Source organism: Leptidea sinapis, chromosome Z (assembly GCF_905404315.1).
Source record: "Leptidea sinapis chromosome Z, ilLepSina1.1, whole genome shotgun sequence".
In the NCBI taxonomy this organism is placed as follows: domain Eukaryota; kingdom Metazoa; phylum Arthropoda; class Insecta; order Lepidoptera; family Pieridae; genus Leptidea; species Leptidea sinapis.
The window spans coordinates 1,061,728-1,083,047 of record NC_066312.1 but is presented as its reverse complement, the minus strand read 5'-3'; the positions used below and the strand labels follow the sequence as shown (position 1 = coordinate 1,083,047).

Sequence of the window (21,320 nt, the reverse complement as noted above, 5' to 3'; positions counted from 1 at the left end):
AAATCCTTTATCGATTAGTGACACGGACACCAAACCTGAAAATTCAAAAGAGAATTCAGACAAAATGCGAATTATGATACTTGGCGGACAACAATGTGTAAATTTAGCAAGATCCCTTATCCAATCACGTCAGAATACTAAATACGAAAACTATCAAATATTTTCTTTCGTTAAACCTCATGCAACGTGCGATGAACTAGTTGCAACCTTTAATAATACTGAATTTAATCATAATGATAAAATAATTTTGTGTTTGGGCGAACAGTATAGAAATCCTTACAAAATTATAATGGAACTTGGTTTTTTCTTAGAGCGTCATAGTAAAGCAACAGTTATTGTAACCAGTGTACTGCAAAATTAACACATTAATGAAAGAAAACCGAATAATTTATTGGAATTGACTTGTAAAAATTATAATAATTGTACATAATTGACTTTAGCAAAGTCGTACCCTGGCAAGAAACACTTCATTCATGATTTTTGTTATAGAATAAATAAGCTTATCGACTCAATGTATTATAGGCAAAAATATTTAGTACCCGGTAGTAAAATTATCATGGGACGTGGTGCGAAAGGCAGTCAACATCAAGCTCAAATATATATAACGCAGCCTGCCAAAACTATCACGAATAGTAAAATAATAAAAGGTACTATACCATATTATTTCAAACTAAAAAGTAAAGAACAAAATAATGATCTCAAAAGCGATTCATTTTTTCGAGTCCAAATTTTATCTTAATATAATGCATCAGAATATAGCAAGCGTTTTAAGTAAAAAGGATCTACTTAACATATCTCTAACTGAACTTATCAGAAACATTCGTGAATGCAGAAAACAGATCTAATATTAAGTTGAATGGATATACAATGGTATCTGCTTTTTGTAGACCTAAGCAAAAGCGTGGTGGGGTCTGTATTCTAGTCAGAGACTATATTGAGGCTGTAAAATTGGATGTCATGGATGAGCTATGTGCAGAATATTCTTTCGAATGTTGTGGTTTAAGAATACCAAAGCACAAATTAATTGTTATATGTCTATACAGGACGCCGAATTCGAACGTTGCTGAATTTTCGAATATGCTTGATTTACTTTTACACAAATTAAGATATTGGGAGACCTACAGTAATATTGTGATTGTTGGTGATTTTAATATCGATACTCTAAAAAATACTAAAACGAATCTAGAGTTTACTAATTTATTGCGAAATTATAATTTTTTAATCAAATTATTGAACCTACTAGGCAAAAATCTAGAAAATGCCACAGGGAAGATTCGTCAGTTAGGCCTGTCGGATCATGACACAGCACAATTCTTAGTAGTACCGACAAAAATAAATAATTTAACACCGTCGTATAAGTTAATTTTCAAAAGAGATTTATGTAATCAAAACATAAACAAATTTAAGGACTGTATAAAAAGTCTTAACTGGATAGACATGAATGAAGCTCAAAAATTGGACGAATCTTATGATGAATTTTACAATACATTAATCATATTTTATAAATTATGTTTTCCTCTTCTTAAGTATAAAATTAATATTTCAAAGTCAAAAATAAAATGGTTGTCCAGAGGTATAAAAAAAACATGTGCAACAAAAAGAAAATTAAGGTATCAATATTATAAGAATAAAATACCTGCAAACAAAAACAAATTTAATAATTATTCAAAGATTCTCAACAAGTGTATAGACCTTGCTCAGAGAAGTAGTAACAACAAATATATACTTTACTCGAAAAATAAATGCAAAGCGTTGTGGAATGTGATTAAAAATAAAACTAACTCTAATGTAGGAAGTATTGATGAAATTAATTATGAAAATAAAATTATAAATAATCCAACTCAGATTGTTACTATTTTTAATAATTATTTTATAAATACAGTCATAAAAAGTCAAAATGTAAAAAATAAAAAACCTGCATATAAATTAAAGCATAACAATTCAAATATTTTCTTAATGCCTGATGAAATGGAGATAATAACCGTTATTAAGTCACTTAATAATTCAAATTCCACGGGCTGTGATGAAATAGCAACAAAGGTAATAAAGGAATGTGCAAAGGAACTAGCTCCAGTCCTAGCCTACTTAATAAATCTATCTTTTGAAGAAGGTAAGTTCTCATCAAATTGAAAAAGAAGTAACACCTTTACTTAAAGCGGGAGATAAAAAGGATGTTAACAACTATCGACCAATCACACTCATTCCTATTATCTTAAAAAATTTTAAAAAGATACTGCACAAGCGATTAACATCTTTTTTAACAAAAAATAATATCATTTTGGAGAGTGAAAATGGTTTCCAAAAAGGAAAATCAACAACTTTAGCGTGTTTTTCGCTAATAAAAGAAATATCGGAATGCATGGACACAAAAACTCCAGTAACATCAGTATTTTTTAATATGAGCAAAGCTTTTGTCAATGTTTGTCATGAAAAACTATTAGATAAATGTGCTCAATATGGTATTTGAGGTCTAGCAAATGACTGGCTTAAAAGTTATCTTTCAAACCGCACTCAATACGTTGAAATTGCAAAATTAAATAACAAACAAGAATACCTTATCGATCAGAACTTAGACTCAAAACAAAAGGTGTACCACAAGGAAGTATATTGGGTCCACTTCTATTCATAATATACATAAATGACTTACCTAGCATTACACTTTTTGCTGATGACATCTCTATTGTAATTAAATGTAACAATGAATTGACATATGATATAGAAATTAATAAAACAATAAAGGACACAATTGAATGGCTTAATGAAAATAACCTGACTGTAAATATAAAAAAAAAAAAAACAATGTATATGCAGTATAATAAGAATGGGAAAGGAAAAGATATTAATGTTAATTATCATAATGAGAATATTAAAGAAGCACAACTTGTAAATTTTCTTGGTATTACTTTAGACAGTAACTTGTCCTTCAAGTCACATGTTGACAAAATTAGCAAAAAAATTAACCAACATGTATTTGTCCTCAAACGCGTATCAAAAACAATAGGCGAAAAAACAGCGCTTATGGCATATCATGCATTCGTGGTTTCAGCTTTAAGATATGGGTTGGTCATATGGGGCAAATCAGTGAGGATAGGGCATTTATTTATTGGACAGAAAAAGTGTATCAGGGCGGTTTGTGGATCCAGCCCCCTAGATTCTTGTTGACCGCTATTTAAAAAATTTAAAATTCTATCGCTGCCATGCCTATACATTTATGAGATAAGCCTATTTGTTCAAAAACATATGTGTGATTTCTATACAAAAAAAAAAACAGGTTTTAAACACAAGGTATCCAAAGAAACTTATATTGCCCTTCTGTAGAACTGCATCTTTTAGTAGAAATTGTTATAGCATGTCTGTGAAAATATATAATAAATTGCCCAATGAATTTAAAGATTTACCTTTCAAAGTTTTTAAAAGAAGACTGCATCAGTGGTTAATAAATAAGCTTCTATAGTTTAAATGAATTTTTCAATACAAAATGAATTAGTCTATTTGATAATAATATATGTAAATTAATATACTTTTATGACATTTGTTAATATTATACATAGGTACTAAATGAATTATTAAGTTATTTACGTCTCATATTATAATATCTTAAAATTTTAATTTTATAAATGTTTATGATAAGCATTGTGAAATCCGACATGTTTCGGTATAACAGTACTGTTTAGACAATTTTGTAACATATTTTGCATGTCATTTGACGAAACATATGGGATTATCAATAATTTTATGTTAACATCTTAAGTACAATGTTTCCTGCAAATAAAATTTCATTTCATGCACCAACACATGACACCCCTATAAGCTTGCATTGACTTACTTAAAATATAGCTCCACTTTTGTTTTAATTTGCATATAATTAATTATTTAATAGAATATTTTCACTAGTAGTAATAATTAAAATAATGACGTTCTATACATATATGCAATGCACCTCATACAAAATCAAAGCCGAAATATAGCACATGCCACAAATTACACCATAATAAGCTTCGACTGCTATATGTATACATTTCTGTGTTTACTCCAGATTTTTTTAAAAATAATATTTCAACCGGCAGCAATGAGAACACAATTTAGTTTCAGCTGTGTATTTTGAATTTAGAACCCGATTTGGACAGTGACATCAGTGGAGTAGCAGTTAGGTATTTTTTTTAAACTCAGACCAAAGAGAGAGTCGCTATAAGTTTTACGTTCATCAGTCTGTCCCTATTTTCCTTCTATCTATCTGTTCAGTCGGAGGTTTTTTAAGTTTTTAATAAAAAATCACTTTCATATTATAAAATGAGAAGTTTGTATGTTTATTTATTTGCTTGTGTTTATATTTGTTGCATCTTTAAGTTCTAAAGGGATTTGAATTTAATAAGTTAAGGTAACCTTTAACGAGAGAAACTAATACTCAAATATAATATTTTTATTCTCATAAAAAAATTTGTTAAACTGGTTATTTAAATTTAGGTTTATTGAATTAAATAAAATTTGTCTTTTAGACTTAGATATCTTTTCCAGGGTATGTTTTTAGTATATGTAGTGTAAGCGGACATCAACATATATTTGTATCAAAGGTTATGTCAAATTTCAAATGTGGTTAAATCGAAAAAACTTAAATACTTTAGGGGTGAAATATAAATATGCTTATTTGGTTTGTAAATTCCTCCAAATCTCACTCTTACTACCACCTGGCACCAATTCCCTTTCATTATCTCGTGTACGGGAAAGCTGAAAAATATTAGTATTTACTTATTGGCGATGGAAATACGTATCGATTATCATTAAGTAACGATTATTTCGTGATAACGTGTAAATAGCACTAGTATGTTCACGTTCTTGTAAGCCGTTCACATTACACAAAATACAATATTGCTAATCAATGTTCACTAGGCCATTAAAAAAAATATACAAATAACAACCGACTTCAAAAACACTATTCATAAACCACAGACATAATATGCACTAAAAAGTATAAAAATAATTGCGTATTTTTATACAATATAGTTAAAAATCTAATTCTAGAAACGATTATTGTTATTTTTGGCTCGGTGTCCTCCCACCGCGGCCCCGCTCTCGCCTCTTGCCTTCTCACGTCGCGTGTGTGACTCAAGCACATCTCACCTATAAACTATGTATGTAGTTACAAACCTACATTGGCTGACACCGACTCCAAAAATTACAATAATCGTTACTAGAATTAGATTAATTTATTAGATTGTATAAAAATAAGCAATTAGTTTAAACTTTTTTATTAGTTTAAACATATTATATCTATTGTTCTGGAATAGTATTTTTGAAGTCGGTTGTTATTATATTTTGTAGATCTACTAAATTCTGTAATGCAGCAATGAACGTATGCGTATTGCAAAATTATTACAGACAGTTAGAAATTCTGCCACAAATAACATCCTTGCTGTAAGTCGTTAAGGAATTCCAATGATCATCATATTTTACTACGACAATTACTTAACCGATATAACGACGTTACGGTAGATGACTTAAATATCCAGATAGCATAAAAAATCGGCCTAGTATCGTTGATCCTAAGAATTGAAGAGTTCCGTTACTTTGTCATGGATTTGTCTTCTTGATCTTTGAAGTATATCCTTTCCAATAAAAAAGAATTATCGCTATTTATAATATTGGCTATAGCACCAACCGATTTCTGATTTTATGAGTTATTTGTAAATTTGTTGCGCACATAATTATACAAAATTTTAGACTTTTATGGTTTTCTCATGATTGCCACAAAAATAACTATCAAAATCGGCTCACCCATTTGAAAGTTCTGAGGTAACAAACATAAAAAAACATACCGACGCATTGAGAGCCTCCTCATTTTTTGAAGTCCGTTAAAAAGAGCAACTCTATTGTTTTCATTTCTGACTTTGTCCTTTCATCTGTCCCATTCTGACAAGTAGGTGGGTCTTGTCTGGGGACTTGTCAATAATTGTACCATATTTAATGAAAAAATATTCGTTTTTATTAAATTACTTCTACTTTTTGCATATCAATCCTATATAAATTAAATAACCTTACATATGATAAGTCACACCATCTTTTTTTTGAGTCTTTAATATATTATTATTTAAGCACTTTTTATAACACACTTAGGCTTGTTGATTGACACACAGTTGACACACAACTAAGGGGAAATATGTGCTTACATTGTCTTTAAGCACACTTTTGCTGTTCCGTTATCAGACTGCAAATGATATGGCCATATGTATAGAACATCATTGAATTAAGAGCTTAAATCCTGTAAGCAAGATTTGTAATCATTTAATAATCCTATCTATTGTTATAAGGTTTTTCTATAAGATATTTCATAATTGGACCTACATGTCTTCCAAAAAGGCAGCAACCTAAAGACACTCATGTGACTCGTCTTGTGTTACAAGATAGTATGTGCTGTGGTAACCACCACATTTAATGAAAAAATATAATGTACAAGTAACCACTTACCATCCTGATCTGTACACTAGTTTTCCTCCTTTACCATAAAAAAAATATATTGTATCAACTTCAAGTCCAATCAACTATGTATAATGGTTTCAAATGTACACTTAAGAGAATGAATGTGTCATAAAAATAATGGTTTTGAACACACCATGATAAATATTGCCACAAGAATACAAAGTAATGATTTACTACTATGTAAAGAGTGAAATCTTATAATGTATCATAAATTAATAATGTAACAGACAATCAATATACATTGTATAGTTTCAAAAATAATTTTATACTACTAGTTACCTATAACTGGTGCAACTACAACAGAATAAAAATCTTAGAAAATATGAAGTTTCTATGAGAAGTCTGCCAACATCCTATGATCTGAACTTCTGGAAGGGGTGGGCTGCTTGGAGTACTAGCCAACACTGCCCGAAAAATAGTCCCAATTGAGGGGTATAGTTGCAAAAACAGCATACCCCATATGATAGCAACAATACAGTTTTTACTAATCACTTACAGAGTGGTATGAAAAATATCTTAAACTATTAACAAATTAAACAACTTGGAATTGGTGGTGATCACCTACAATGGATGGAGTCTTAGTTGTATAGATCACATAGTTTTAGCAGGTTATCATTCTGACCTGGGAGATGATCCTTGTAGACTTCCACAAGGGTAAAATTTAGGACTTTAATATATTTTATCTCATTTAATGATATTGGGAATTGACACCAAAGAACAACACTTTCTGGGTCGTACTCTCTTTAGTATAGTTATGCCCTTGACAATATACCGTTGACACAGGTGTATTTGTTATTAAGTACATCAATTAAATGTCATGAAAGGTATATTTTTATCCTATTATAAAAATTAAATGTTTTAAATATGCATACTTATGTTTTTATAGCTAAAAGATTGATTTTATTTTAAATAACTAAGTGACTAACTATGAATATAAACTTAAAACATGTCTGCAACTAGCTGTAATGTGAGTTCCCTGCTCTGCACTTGACCTCACCTTAACCTCAACTCATGTACATTTACCTGCAACAGCCCAGGTGGGAATATACAATAAGTAGTATTGTTTAAAGTTAATTTAATTGTTATTGTGATGTTCTCAATATAATTATTTTGAGCTGTTTTCAGAGTATATTTTGTGTATTGCAAAATCGAATTTGGAGATTGTTATTAATTATTAATGTTTTTAAAATAAAAGTTATAAAATATATATAGTTTTAGATATACCTTTATAATATCTAATAAAATGTTCACTTGATACCTTCATTTATTTACAGTGTGTGGGGATTGATGCAGCTATTTTACTCAATAAAAATGTTGGTTTTATAAATTAAAGTACATTTATTTTTTTGACTCACTCAGGTAAGGCATTAAGCTTTTGATATTTGAGTTATTTTGTAGAATCTCTTTACATATATACTACTTTAAATAATTTAAAAGAGTGCTAATGTGTTTCTTGCCATTTTGTTTTACTTAAACAACCTTTTCCGACGGGCATTTTTTATGTAGACTGTCAATTTTTCTAAAAAGAGGATGACAAATATTATTTGGTTTTATTTCTTTGAGTTGAGTTTTATAGTAGTGAGATATATGTGGAATTATTTTTTGTGATAAAGTTTTATTTGTAGTTAAATATCTCTGTTGTATCTTAAAAATATTTCCATTTATTAAATCAACATTATTAATTTGTATCCCTAGCCTCCAGTTGGCAGTTGTGTGAAACCAGTTAGCCAGGTGCACAGGTATTTCTAATAAATTCTAATTCAAATTCAATTCGTGAATGCGTAGTGTTTACTTGTAGTATCGCTGTTAATGGAAACAGTTAATAGTTACGTTAGTATCATGTAGGCAGGTGTCAAAGTCCAATCTCCAAATGTTAGAAACCAGATTTATTCAAATGTTGAGTTTCGTATTGCATGCCTAGCCTACATTATACGTCGTGAACAATTTACGAAAAAACTCGCTACATACTTATAAAAAGTACTATGATTACGATCCAAGTGAGATAGGTTTATCTTTATATAAAAAATTATCAATCACTACAATAAGCTTACTTATAATTTTGTATAATTAAACTTACCAATACGAAATCCAACACAGCAATGCAAATGATTGTAATCGCAGGTGTGAGCGCTTTGAAACTAGTACACAAGAGTTAGAGTTAAGACACACGAATAAATCATAATAGCCAAGTAAAGGTCTAAGGTTACTGTAAAAATAATTTTACGAAAATATGACTTAAAATAACATAATAAAATTATTTCACGCAAACCATGTGATAACAGAACAAATACTATAAAAAAACTGTAGATTACAATACCCAAACACTCATGAGAACGTACTAAATACTAATGTCTAATACTATTTTCGATAAATTGAGGATCTGCTTACTGCTACTGAATCAAAGAGTATAATAATATGTATTATGTACTGAATACTAATACCACAGAACACTTTTACTCCAATGATACCACAGAACACTTTTACGAGTTTTACTCTGTGACTTTTACTCTAACGAGACTGATACTGAGTATAGGCTAGTGAGTACTGAGTAGTGACTAACTGACTACCTGTTGTAAGCTTGTAACATATAAATTATAATACTGGCAAGTGGCAAAGCAGAGACATTGTAAGTGTTGGTACTTGACTTTGGTTGTGCGTTTGTTTGAGTTTTGACTATTGAACCCAGAGTCTAACCCCCTTATTCAAAATGGTCCACTAACTTTAAACAGCCGCTTTGAGAATTAGCAATGCTTTAAGTTAGTAGACTATTATGAATAAGGGGTTATGAGTTTAGTTTTTCTAGAATCTAATAAAATAGCGATATTAGCGATTGTATGAAATATGCAATGATTTCAATGGTGGCTTTTATCACTAAAAATCGGAGATGGGCGAAATAGAATAATAAAAGTTTAAGGCAGCTGTTCGCTTTCGAATTTAGTCTGATTACTCGGCGCCGCCATGTTTAGAGCTTAGAGTCTGGCTAATACGTAGAATGAGGATACTCTAAAACTCCGCAATATTTTCTTCTGATTTTCAAAAGTCGAAAAAGTTGCCCTGTACTTTCCCCGGGGCGTAAAAAGAATAGGGGAGTCCCAGGCCCATGGGTGTCGTAAGAGGCGACAGAAAACTGTTAGGCGAGCTCTGTTTTCGTTGGACGTCAGGAAGTCGAGCGGGCTGTATGGCATTTCTCCAATCGTGCTTAGAACGTGTGCCCCTGAGTTGACGCCGGTGCTAACGCGTTTATTCCGGCAGTCTTATTCCAAAGGCGTAATCCCTGACTCATGGAAGTCAGCCCTTGTCCATCCGATCCAAAAAAAAGGAGACAGTTCGGATCCGGCAAACTACTGGCCTATTGCTATTACCTCCCTGCTCTCAAAATCATGGAGAGCATAATCAACCGCCAGCTCTTGGTATACCTAGAGGGTCATCAGTTGATCAACGACCGACAGTACGGCTTTCGCCATGGTCGGTCGGCAGGTGATCTTCTGGTATACCTAACACATAGATGGGCGGCGGCTATTGAAAGCAAGGGGGAAGGCCTGGCAGTTAGCCTGCAAATAGCGCAGGCCTTTGATCGTGTATGGCACAGGGCGCTCCTCTCAAAACTTCCATCATTTGGGCTTCCCGAGAGCTTGTGCAAGTGGACCTACAGCTTCCTCACTGGGCGTAGCATACAGGTCGTTGTCGACGGATATTGCTCGAACCCGAAGACCGTGAATGCTGGAGTACCCCAAGGCTGTTTGCTATCTCCTACGCTGTTTCTTCTGCATATCAATGATATGTTTGACACCTCCAACATACATGCTGTGCAGATGACAGCACTGGTGATGCCGTATACACGGGCCATGCAAGTCTCTCTCGGGAAATCGTTGACCAGTGCCGGGAGAAACTTGTGTCTTCTATCGGGTCCTCTCTCGAGAAGGTCGCGGAATGGGGTAAATTGAACGTTGTCCAATTTAACCCCTAGAAGACTCAAGTTTGCGCGTTTACCACTAAAAAACCCCATTTGTCCTATCAGCGCTCTTCGAGAACACGTATCTTAAAGCCTCGCCTAGTATCGGAATACTGGGTCTCGAAATCTCGAGCGATTGCCAATTCCGTGGCCATATGGAGGGCAAAGCCAAATTGGCTTTGATGAAGCTGGGCGTCATCAACAGAGCACGGCAATACTTTAAGCCGGTCCACATTCTAGCGCTCTACAAAGCGCAGGTCCGGTCACACATGGAGTATTGCTGTCATCTCTGGTCTGGCGCACCCCAGTATCTGATCGATCCATTTGACCGCGTGCAACGTAGAGCAGCTCGAATTGTCGGGGACACAGTGCTCTGTGAACGGCTGAATCACTTGGCGTTGCGTAGAGACGTCGCTTCATTGTGTGTCTTCTACCGCATTTATCACGGGGAGTGTTCCAAAGAGCTGTTTAACCTGATTCCTGCCGCCGAATTCCACCTTCGCACGACACGCCACAAGTTAGGATATCATCCCCACCATCTGGATGTGTGGCGGTCCTCCATAGTGTGGTTTTCTAGGAGCTTTCTCCCTCGTACTACAAAGCTGTGGAATGAGCTTCCTTTTGCGGTGTTTCCGGGACGATACGACATGGGTACCTTCAAAAAAAGCGCCTACACCTTCCTTAACCGCACAAGGAAGCTCATTCCACAGCTTTGTAGTACGTGGAAGAAAGCCCCTTGAAAACCGCACTGTTTATTCACGGTATTTCATTAAATATGGTGGAACTTACACTATCAAAAATAGTTCCCAAGAACTTTTCCAGAACTTTGGCAACAGTCAATAGTACGACCAAAACAGAAAAATAACACCGTATTGAAGTATAAAGACCTTCGCCCGGTTAGTATTCTTCCATGTCTCTCCAAGGTGTTGGAGAAAATAGTATATAACCAACTTATTGAATACTTGGAAGAAAATAATATTCTGCCAGAATTTCAATCGGGTTTTCGCAAAAATAGAGGCATAAATACGGCCTTGATTGATGTTGTTGACAATGTTTTGGGGTCTTAAGATCTAGGAGAAGCTACACTTTTGGTATTGCTCGACTATTCACGGGCTTTTGATACTTTGAATGTCCAACTTCTGTTAGCAAAACTCTCCTACTGTGGATTCAGTGACACGGTCGTGCAGTGGTTCACTAGCTACCTAAGAAAACGGATTCAAGCTGTTGCAGTTGTACAGGAGGACGGAACCACGACGTTTTCTTAGTTTTGTTCTCTTTCCCGAGGTATACCGCAAGGATCAATTTTAGGTCCACTGCTATATATTCTGTACAGTGCGGATGTGTTACAGAACATACAATACTGCCGCTATCATATGTATGCTGATGACCTTCAGTTATATATATCGTTCCATTCAGATCTCTCCCACTTGGCTATAGAGCAATTGAACACCGATCTCAATAGCATAGCAGAATGGTCAGAAAGAAATGCTTTGGCTCTTAACCCTGAGAAAACAAAATACAAGCTACTGGGGACGCCTTCTCAATTAGAAAACACTGAGCGCCTAAATTTTCATGTTAAAATTGGCAATAAAAGTATTGAACGGGTTTCTGAGGCTCGCAATCTAGGCATCATTTTTGACGAGAGTTTGAGTTTCGAAAAATATGTCAATAAAACTATAGCAAACTGTTACTATCGGCTTAAAACACTTTACCATTTAAGAAATTACAGTAGTACTCAGTTACGTCTTAGACTATGCGATTGCCTTATCTTGTCGAAACTGAATTTCGGAGACGTAGTGTATGGGGATCGATTGCTGGCTCGCTCTAGGAAGGCAATACAACATGTACAAAACGCATGTGCACGCTTCTGATGGGACATACCTGCCCGATCCCATATAACTCCGTTTTTGAACGATGCCGGAGTTCTGAACATGAGTTGCCGCAGAAAAATCCACATTGCAGTTATGCTTTTCGGTGTTATAAAAACCAAAACATCATACTACCTGTATAGCAAATTGTCTTTTGTATTGCTAGGGGATCTTAATGAAAATTTAACAAGAATCTCGCAATATGGATTAGCTGTCCTAAAACACCATAGCGGTGCATTTAGAGGAAGTTTTCGTACCAATGCAACCAAATGCTGGAATGACCTCCTCTTCGTGAATTACAAACCATCGAAAATTTTCGTCGGAAATGTAAGTCACGATTCTTAGAACGACAAAAACAAGATTAGTTGGAAACAAAGCTTTGGTTGCATTGGTGATGAAAATATAGGTGTAGTCCAATATTATAGATATACGCTCCTTTTAATGCTACTTTTTATTCAAAAACATCTAATTATATAATTATCGTCTTCAATATTGAGATTTATATTTATATTTATGTCTTATTGAATTATTTATATAAGTAAATTATTTATTATATGGCGAGCGCACTGTATCTCCAAAGTTAAACGGGCACCGCTGAAAATCAGTGCTGTTTCATAATGACGGCCGTGTCACAGATAATCCTGAGTCGGTGACCCATTTCCTGCACTGCACAGGAACTCTCTAATTTTAAATCAATTACTATTTAATTACGTTTTTTTTTTTGGTATCTTTTGTACTTTTATCTTTTTATTTTAAGTGTGTGACTGTGAGTGTTTTGTGAAATAAATGTTTTTCTTTCTTTCTTTCTAATTTGTGGCGAGTCGAAGGTGGAATTAGGAGGCAGGAATCAGGTGTACACAAGTTTCTCCCGGCACTGGTCGATGACTTCCCGAGAGAGACCTGGGGACCTACTCGTAAAATCGAAGTTCGATATATCGCGGCATTAGTCGTGTCGAATCCTACTCCTAGTTACATCGTATTCAATGTCGAAACGATGATTGAACGAACGAAACATTATTCGATATTATGGGTCCTAACCCAACTCTTTGTTGAAAATGTCAGAGGCGAATATTCGAATTTGACAAATAATCAAACGCCACTTTTACGATAATCTCAACGACATCTACTAGGCTGTCGTTGCTATTATCGTTTCAAGTTGTATAGGTATATTTGCCGTACAATATACATACTTAATAAATAAAATAATATTAATTTGTAGAAGAAAAAGTAGGAGATAGCACACAACGTTAGGGCACTCGCTCACGAGCTTCGGGTTCGAGGAATAACCATCGACAACGATCTGTATGCTGCGCCCAGTAATGAAGCTGCTCTCGGGAAACCCAAATGATGGAAGTTTTGAGAGAAGTGCCTTCTGCTATATACGATCAAAGGCCTTAGCTTTATCTAGGCTAACTGCTAGGCTTTCCCCATTGCTTTCAATAGCCGCTGCCCATCTATGTGTTAGGTATACCAGAAGATCGCCTGCCGAACGACCATGGTGCCGTATTGTCAGTCGTTGATCACCTGGTGATACCAAGGTACTAGATAAACCAAGAGCTGGCGCTTGATTCTGCTCTACATGGTTTTGGAGAGATTACCTTCCTATATATAGCTATAGGCCTGTAGTTTGCCGGATCCGAACTGTCGCCTTTTTTTTTGAATGACTGACAGGGGCTAACTTCTACGAGTAGGGAACGCGTTAGCACCGGCGTCAGCTCAGGGGCACACGTTCTAAGCATGATTGGAGAAATGCCATCCAGCCCGCTCGACTTCCTAACGTCCAACGCTGCAGTTTACAGTCAGATGCTGCTTTAACTGACGCATTCTACCAGGGCTGTGATCTGCCATCAATCGTTTTTAAATAGCTTGGTATATCCATGCCCTGTAGTATTACTTCGGCTCCTACAACGCCGCAGGCACTGGGATCATCCGAAGGGAAACAAACTTCGCCCCAAGGGTAGGATGCAAAAAAGGAAGGCATCCTTTCCTGCAGACTTGTAGTGCAAAACGCGGCTGGTCACTTTTTAAAATTTTCTCTCATTATTGAAAATAAGTAAATTGTGGGTTAGATTATTAATTACCACATATTATCAATAAATATGACGTTGTCATTGAATACAAATATGGCTGTGTGGGTTCGAACTCTTTGCCTGTCTTAATAATGGCCTAAGAAACCAAAATCGGATGGTATAGGTGACGCCATCTTGTCGTAACGGACTTCCGGTTCCGTTGCATTGTCGTCCAGCTACCTCGTAGTCACGCCCAATGAAGTACTTCTAAAATTAAATTAGAGTTTAATATGAGTATTTGGTGAAATGTTCCGGCTTAAAAACAGTCACATGGGAAATAAAAAATAATTCATGGTTAAATTGCGGCTTGATGAAGCTTTATGAGAAAAGAAAATCATTTACTTTTGTGAAAATTACACATAATAATTATTTTGTAATTTAGTAGATAGTTTTGATTCTTCTTATTTTAACATACTTATTTAATATAAAATAATATAGGTATACAATAGCGCTGGACTTATGGAATGTTGTCCCATATCACCAGTTTGGATTCCGTACTTTACACTCTACCATACTACACGTCACGGCAAAGTTACGTAAGAAAAACTGTTCTGCTGCTTTTCTCGATATCCAACAGTCCTTCAACCATATTTGGCATACGAAGGCTAATGGTAAAAGTAAAGAATAAACAGTCACACTCATAATTCCTTCTTGTATCTTACCTCACATAACACATGATCCAGGGCAAACAAGGTGGTGCAAGATCAGATTTATACAAAATTGCAGCTGAAGTACCCCAAGGCTAGGTCTGGGACCGGTACTATACAATATTTTCACTTGGTGCTTACTGGTAGCTCATGATAAAACAGTAGTAACATGTGCTGACGATATGACACTTCGGTCCATCGATCAAGATCCTAGGATAACAAGTGGTAAACTCCAGCATCAGTTAGATGAAATTTATAATTGGCTCTAGGAATAGCGACGGCACACAACCGCTGCCAACTTTTCTCTGAGTAGGGAAACTATACGTGCGTTACAGAGTGCATTAAATATCTAGGAATATATCTAGACAGGCGCCTGACCTGGAAACATCATATAAAAAAGGAAAGAAACGTGGTCAACATTAAATACCGGAATATGCAACGGCTTATGGGACGGAAGTCAGTGTTGTCCGTTGATAATATTCTTATTATTATATAATTCAATATTTAAACCCATATGGACTTGTGGCATTGAACTTTGGAGTGTAGCCAGCAACAGCGACATGCTCTTTTTTTTTAAATATAATATGTCAATATTCAAGGGCATTAGTCAACGCAATGCAACGAGTGCAGAAATAATAAAAAAAAATGTTAATGTTTGCGTTAGCTTGTGGTTGAATATTCCGAATATTAAGGACCTAATGCCTAGCGTGGCTGACTGCTTACGACATAATAACTAAATTCGGTGCAGTAACAATAGATTCGCTTTTTATCTCTCTGTATCTAATATGTTATAGTTGTTTTTATTATGATGTAGATAGATGTTAATATTATCTCCTGGACGCTTTGTTAGTCTATACGCTAGTATATTACAAGTCATTGGATAGACCCGCATCTCATTCCTTAGTATTTACATTATGTTTGTCAGCCGGTATCATATTGGCGCTACCACTAACAAAATTGTTCAATATGATACTCGTAATATCTCATACACCACCACAATGGTCGGAATCTAATATTATCTTGCTCAACTTTTTGTTAGACCGTGAAGATATAGGCAATTATGTGTATGTTTTTATTGTATTTGTTATTTATGGGTATGTTCCGATATGAACTGGGACCACAATTACAGTGTGACAGCAATTTAGTATACTGTGAAGCCGTTCCTTTATAGCCAGTTATACTTACTGGTTACTTTTTAAAACGGAACGCAATCCCGTATACTGTCAGCCGCATTTTTTGGCGCAGCATTCAAATGAGTGTATTAAAGATCAGAGTACTGCGAGTACTTTATTTCGAAAACGTCATTGCTTACAGTAGAATAAGGCGGCGATTTATGACGTTTTATATTTCCCTAAGGTACTGGGGCAGTATAACATACCCAAAATCTTTTCTACAATGAATAATCACAGAATGAGCACAACTTTAGAACAACATTAACTCGAAGAGCAGGCTGGTTTTCGAAAAATATTCACTACTGTGGACCACATACGTACTTTAGAGATAATAATAAAAAACTATAAGAGCAACACAGACCTCTATACATTGAATTTATTGATAGCCAAAAAGCCTTCAAAACTGTGTGGCATTAAAGTATATTAGAAACACTAAAAACACAAAATGTAGAGCCCAAAAACGTTACTATATACTTATATACTTACATATATATTCTTCATCAGTGAACGAATATGTCACATCTACGGTGCATAGACGTAGCTACAATACCCTAATAATACTAAATCTATGCTGCTATGAATACATATATAAATATTGAGAAGCATTGACCATAGAGGTAATATCATAATATATGCTATAATATTATATACCTAATAGGTACTGAATTATCCATCATTGGTTTTATTCTTAGAATATTACGTTAATATTCTAAGGTTTTATTGGGTTCTATGACAGTACAATTCATTGTAAAATTTTTTGGTCATTTTGTTAAGTTGTCCGAGTTGATTTCACACTATGTATCATATCTTATTATATTACTTAAATTAAAGTTAAATTTTATACCTACCCTTGTATTTCCGTTGAATTAGGTATGTACCTAGGGTCTGTTGAGGTCTATACATAAGATTGACGTATCAGAAGTAGCTCGAGAGTATTTGCCGACAATTTATTTTTTGGCTTTTTTCCACTTAAGGTAAGTATCTCGGAGCAGTAGGTAGATACCGACTGCGTTTCCTGTATAAAATACACTACTTTTACAGACTGCGGCTCCTATAACTGCATCACTAAGTATTTGTTAGTTAAAGATTTTAAACAACGTCGTAGTGAAACATTTTTAAACTTTCACTTTTGATCATTATAGGTAAATACTGACTAGATAGACGAGAATACCGTCATGAGGAGTTAACTCTTGTCCACCGCATTTATAACAGGGATGAAACATCGAGAATTAAAAAAAAACATCACTGATATCCAGATATTCAAATGATTCAAATAACTACGGCATCTTTTGAATCCGCTAAAACGGGCACTACACTTATTATTTGAAATTGACAATGATCTAGAAGAGGCGACAACTGACAACTGGAACATGTTTAGTCAGCAATACAACCACTAAAGATTAATTTTTATGCATGGCAGATGCATGTGCGACTCAAACAATAATAATTACCTTTGAAGTAAAAACCACCAAACAGTATTGGTATAAACCGTCGTACGGTGGAATTTCGTGATAGTTGAAGTCGGGGAGAGTAGGTAGGATTCGTACAGAGAGATCATTCGTACAGTGGTCATATTATCACTATCCAACACATTGATGCGTTTGTATTTAGGTGCGTGACTCCCGTTTATAGGTATAGACTAACTGCCGCAGCCGGAGCGGCGTGGCAGTACGACTACGAGTTTCATTGGGACGAGGCGTTACGTGTTTTCGTGTGCTGCGTAAGTAATTTTTAGATGTACCTTTGAACGTATTTGATACCAATTTTTTTAATCAAATTATATTGTAATTTCTTATGGCTCATGAATTGTTGCCGTAGTTTATAATGTCAGTGCTCATTTTGGGCTAACATTGACGGTTATTTTTATATTAAATTGGTACGTTAAATATTTGGGTTGGGGCACCTTCGTACTGTTATGAATGGGGTGGATTCATACTGTACGAATGCTCACCCTCCCCCTTAAGGTCAGATAAAGTGATTACAAAGACGCTATTTCATTACAGAATCATACCGCAAATATATGTGAAGGGGCAAGTCCGATACTAACGGGAGAGGTAGTTGAAGATGAGGCCCAGATGTATATGTGCATCACCAACACCCACTTTGCTGTCAGAGCCATTTGCCTTGATTTCATCAGCTATAGGATTAATAACGCTCCAAATTATCTGACCCTAAATTAGACAGAAATGCATGGAAAACATCGAAGGATAGAATATTGCCAGGAGATTTAAGAATATATTATTTAGACTGATAATGAGAACAAGACTCATATAAGTTAAAGAGAAAATTCTTGTTCTTCCTTAAAATAGATGTCTGGAGAGCTTGATATTTACAGTGAAATTCCTGTTACGACGGAAAATATAAAAGAATGCTTAATGCCGGCCAAATTCGAAAAGAAGAAATTGTTCCACATTATATTGGACAGGTGGTAAGATAATAAAGCCCCACTGAATACAAAGTGGCGAAGAGTGAGGAGAAAACACGCAAACTAGGTGTTTATAGGCAAGTTTTATGGTGAAAATATAGCATTTGGATTTTGGAACTATGAACACTAATTTATCTTGTTAGACATACCTTTAAGTCTAATTTTTAAGTTGCCATGCTTGCTGTTGGTTAATACGCCAGAGTTATTTTTAACAAAAAAAAATATTTACAGTTAAACACGCTGTTTCTCGGTTTGACGCATTTGTTTGGTAAGAAACTCAGATGAGTTATTCTTTTAGCTTGTAATTTCATTATTTGAGTCCATTTATTAGGATTAGTAATCAATAACAAGAATAATAAGCATATAACTGTTTGCGCCTTACTTTTTGGCATAAGTAAAGTAAGAAAGTATTCGCTCGCAAAATATGATCAGGCGTTACATTTCTCATGCCTGTCATCATTCACATACTTCAATCAGCGTTATGGTGATATAATTACCTCTCACATTGCTGCATCAGGCAGTGGTATACTATTGATACTGTTTTGGTGTAAAATAGTAATAATACGACTGGGCGGAATCTTAGAAAGTCAGTGAAGTTGTCCAGAAAACGTAAATCAGTCCTTGACTCACTTGAAAAAGATGACTCAAGAGATGCGTGATAGCATTGAGTAAGTACATAAGTACCTATTTTTGTTAACATAATATGTAAAATGATATTAAAACCAACAACATTAAATATTTTGGCTAGCCTGTATGTTTATATTGATATAATCATGCATTTTCGTTTGATAAGAACACCAAATAACAAATATTCCCGAGTCTAATGTAGGTAACTATTACACATTGAAGCGTAGTAAGGAAAGTTCGAATTTGACTTCATAAAATACTTGAGATCTGATATTGGCATAGGTATAGGTACGTATAGCTCTACTTACGCAAGTAGTATGATCATGAGTTCTAATGTTTACTATAAATAGGTTTTATTTCAATGAAACAATTATGTTTTTTAGGGGTATACCAAATAACATTTATTCTCGAAGATAATGCAGAGACGTGGTGAGTGTTTATATAATGTTTACATTGTTACAATTTGACAGCATTATTTAAACAGTCAGGATTAGAAAAAAAATACGGGTTGCACTCCGGGAGTGCCAGCTTCTGCTGGCTAAAGCTTAACTTCTGTTAAAACTTTAATATTAACGTTGTTCATTTTTGAACATTTTGGAATGGGAATAATTTCGCACGAATTGCTTTATTTATCAGTATAAAAGTACTAGCATTTATGTGGTTAAATACAATATTCATCTATTGCGCATTCGTCCACTAAAATGACAATATATAATAGGTAGGTACATAAAAGATTTAACACTTCGGAATTATCACAACTATTTAACATTAAAAAGTTTATCACTCAGAAAGATTAACTTTCATCTATTTTTTTAATGGAAAAGGAGGACAAACGAGCGTACGGGTCACCTGGTGTTAAGTGATCACCGCCGCCCACTTTCTCTTGCAACACCAGAGGAATCACAGGAGCGTTGCTGGCCTTTAAGGGATGTGTACGCGCTTTTTTTGAAGGTACCCATGTCATTTTGTCCCGGTAACACCGCACAAGGAAATTCATTCCACAGCTTCGTAGTATGTGGAAGAAAGCTCCTTGAAAACCGCACTGTGGAGGACCGCCATACATCCAGATGGTGGGGAAGATATTCTAACTTGTGGCGTGTCGTGCAAAGGTGGAATTCGGCGGCAAAAATCAGATGGAACAGCTCTTCTGAACACTCCCGGTGATAAATGCGGTAGAAGACACACAATGAAGCGATGTTTCTACGCATCGCCAAGTGATCCGGCCGTTCACAGAGCACTATCACAGTTCCCCGACAATTCGAGCTGCTCTACGTTACACGTGGTCAAATGGATTGAGCTGATACTGTGGTGCGCCAGACCAGAGATGACAGCAATACTCCATATGTGGCTGGACCTACGCTTTGTACAGCGCTAGAATATGGGCCAGGTTGAAGTATTGCCATGCTCTATCTATGACGCCCAGTTTCTTCGGAGCCAATTCGTGGCCGCGGAATTGGCAATTGCTCGAGATTTCAAGACCTAGAATTCCGATACTAGGCGAGGCTGTAAGGGAAGTGTTGTCGAAGAGCGGTGAAACGAGAAATGGTGTTTTTTTAGTGGTAAACGTGCAAACTTTGGGGTTTGGTTTGGGGAGTCTTTTGGGGGTTAAATTAGACAAGATTCAATTTACCCCATACCGCGACCTTCTCAAGAGAGGACTCGATAGAAGACACAAGTTTCTCCCGGCAGTGGTCCCGGCGATGATTTTCCTCGAGATACCTGCATGGCCCGTGTATACGGCATCGCCCGTGCTGTCGTCTGCATAGCAATGTATATTGGAGGTCTCCAACATATCATTGATATGCAGAAGATATCGAGATAGCACACAGCCTTGGGGCACTCCAGCGTTCACGGGCTTTGGATTCGAGCATAACCTTCGAAAAATACCTGTATGCTGCGCCCAGTGAGGAAGCTGGAGGTCCACTGCATAAGCTGCTGGAGGTGCATAAGCTCTCAAGAAGCCCAAATGACGGAAGTTTTGTGAGAAGCGCCTTGTGCCATACACGATCAATGGCCTTCACTCTTGCTTTTGTTTGCCGCCGCCCATCTATGTGTTAGGTATACCAGAAGATCACCTGCCGACCGA

The 21,320-nt window shown here is 35.5% G+C and overlaps 1 protein-coding gene across 3 annotated transcripts in view; it reads right to left on the bottom strand.

Annotated features, from left to right (window-relative positions):
* Positions 1-8,811, bottom strand: part of LOC126978529 (carnitine O-palmitoyltransferase 1, liver isoform) — a 62,664-nt gene extending 53,853 nt beyond the window's left edge. Inside the window, exon 1 of one of the 3 annotated variants that reach the window (XM_050827443.1) lies at positions 8,792-8,811. The gene's annotated coding sequence lies outside the window, so the exon portion shown is untranslated. The other 2 variants (XM_050827439.1, XM_050827442.1) reach the window with 2 other exon arrangements.
* Positions 8,812-21,320: the final 12,509 nt, after the last annotated feature.